Source organism: Myotis davidii, unplaced genomic scaffold, assembly GCF_000327345.1.
Source record: "Myotis davidii unplaced genomic scaffold, ASM32734v1 scaffold428, whole genome shotgun sequence".
NCBI classification, from domain to species: Eukaryota; Metazoa; Chordata; class Mammalia; order Chiroptera; family Vespertilionidae; genus Myotis; species Myotis davidii.
Window position 1 is genome coordinate 3,785,427 of NW_006299834.1, and position 2,459 is coordinate 3,787,885.

General features: G+C 56.1%; 1 protein-coding gene and 1 long non-coding RNA gene across 2 annotated transcripts in view; one reads left to right on the top strand and one right to left on the bottom strand.

The window, feature by feature from the left end:
* The window catches only part of MIEF1 (mitochondrial elongation factor 1), an 8,351-nt gene extending 7,285 nt beyond the window's left edge, over positions 1-1,066 (bottom strand). The window contains exon 1 of the mRNA XM_006775984.2: positions 711-1,066. The gene's annotated coding sequence lies outside the window, so the exon portion shown is untranslated. The remainder of the gene's footprint in view (positions 1-710) is intronic.
* The window catches only part of LOC107185021, a 25,031-nt gene that overhangs the window by 10,108 nt on the left and 12,464 nt on the right, over positions 1-2,459 (top strand). The window lies entirely within an intron of this gene.

The window sequence follows — 2,459 nt, forward strand, 5'->3', positions numbered from 1 at the left end:
CATTCATCTCTATCCCAGCGCCTACCGGAAAGCCAGCACCGTAGAAGGCCCTCGGGAAGCTGCTGAATTAACTATGATCGTTAGGTTATATTTAGTGGGACGTCTCGGTAACAGTGGAAACAGGAGCAAACAGCACTCATACCACTTGCCAAGCAACCCTAAGTACTGGGGGTGCACTCTCTCATTTAATTCTCACAACTATTATGTCCACTTTACAAATGAGGAAACGGAGGCCTCGAACAGCTTAGTGATTGGCCCTAAATCTTACAACTATTAGCAGCAGTGCCGGGCTGTGAGCCCTGACACCGTCCCCCGGTATCTGCACACTCCGCTCTCTTTGCTTTACAGACGCTGTCACAGGACAGAGTTACATTTGGGGGGATGTGATCAGACCTGCAGGAAAACTGAAGGTACTGAAGAATGAGCCAGCCTGAATTAAACTCTAATAGCTTTAACCAATGTCTTTTCTAACATTTTCATAGGTGAACTGTTCTACTTGAACTAAAATGTGACAACAATCCTATTCTGAGAGGGCTTGAAACTCAGGACTATTTTTTCTCAGTGAGGGAACATACCTGTTCATATGTCTGTAATTTCTCCATGGATTCTAATCATTAAAGGACTTTGGTCCCTGAAAGAAAAGGGCCTCCCTCTCCTGGTCGCCTGCACCAGAAAAAAAACAAAACCTGCAGAAACAAGGGTCTACCTACCTGCAGCTGCTACTGCATCTGTGAGGTGGGGGTGGGTGGGGGAGCAGGAGGGTCTACAGCAGGCACCTTTGCCCTCCTTCCCGTGAGTTAGGATGGCAGAGGAGCACAGAGGATCCTAAATAATGCCCCCCAGTCTGCGCTGGAGGAAGACCAGGCCCTTCTCCAGCTGCCTCTCCCGGGCCTCGGGATCCTCTAGCTTCTGATTCTTCCGGAACTCACCGCGGATGGAGGCGAGATAGAAGTCCCGGTCGGTGTAGCGAAGCTCTCGGCCCTGGCGCAGCAGAGCCCGGTAGAGACTCAACACCGCCTCTCGGCTCCACGGGGCCATGGGGGACGGGCAGGTGCTGGGCGTCCAGCTACAGGCTGGAGGGAAAAACAGAAGCGCAGACTCGGAATGAATAACAGAAGGGCCTATAGAGACGACCTGAAAGTCAGAGTTCTTCATGCAGGTCTCAGACACCCCCAAGGCCACACTACAATTTAGGGACCGGGTTGGGCCTAGGCCCCAGCCTCTCACCCGCCTTCTGGGTAAGTCCAGTTGATGGGGCAGGGCCAGGGCTTGGAAGCTGAGCTGCCTGGTCTTGAATCCTCGCTCCGCCACTTACCACGTGGCTTTGGGCAAAGCACTTGACCCCTCTAAGCATTGTAAAGTGGAAATGCTAGTATGGTAACAGCAGCTGCTGCCTAGTTGAGAACTGTGTGAGATAAAACATGTAAAGCCCCTGTAATAGGTCACCATAGGGCTGGTCTAGACCGCCGGAAGGGCTCAGACACACAGGAATCCCGGCATCACCACTAGTGAGCTCATCACCTCCGGCAAGTTCCCTAACCCTCTGCCTTACCCGTTTCCCGCCCGTCAAATGAGGGTTAAAACGGGATTCTGCCCATTCGGCCGGTACGAGGATGAAGTGAGTTAGTGTGTGGAAACATGTTTGGAACAGCACTGGGCACGTACCGAGCCTCCATCTCCTGCGGACAGCGGTGACTGGTGCCCCCGGGCCTGGTGTGTGAGTGCTCAGTGAGCGGATCTAGTTCCCCACAAGCTGCCCCGTCCTCTTTCGGGAACGGGGTTCGCCTCTGTAAAGTGCTTTGTCACCCGTGATCCCATTTAGCTAAGGAACTATGGGGTGGTCGGGGATCGGATCGCTCCCTGTTCACAACGGATCTCACGTGCTCTAAGCATGTCCCACATCCCACTGTCACTGGCCCAGGCCCTCGTTCTCCCCACGTGACGGCGGGGAGCCTGCACCCTGACCCCGATTCTGGCCCCGGCGGGCAGCTCCCTCTGGCCGGGGCTCCACCGTGGGTGCGGCACCTCGGGGCGCTCAAGCTTCCCCGGCTCAGCGCCTGCCACACTCCAGGAGCCCAACACCAAGCGGATGAGAAGGGGACCGTCACAGCGCCCCTACGCGCAAGGAATGATCACCCCGTTTCACAGATAAAGTCATGAGACTGAGTGGGGGAGCCATTTGGTGAAAAGATCTGAACTTGGGGCCCCAAGTCCGCGAACATCAGCCTCTGGCCTTGAGGACGTGCCGCGCGAGCCTGAGCAATCCCTGACCAATCGCTTTCCTCGAATGTGGGCCCCCCACCCCCCCAGCCGCAAGGGCCTCGCCAGTGGGAGACGAACCCCGAAACCAACAGGAAAAGTGCTTTATGAGGTGGGAGACGACTGTCACGTAAGGCTGTGAGGACAGGGTCTCTCTGGGCGAGTGGGCGACCTCCGCCGACCCGAGCGGGGGGCCGGGG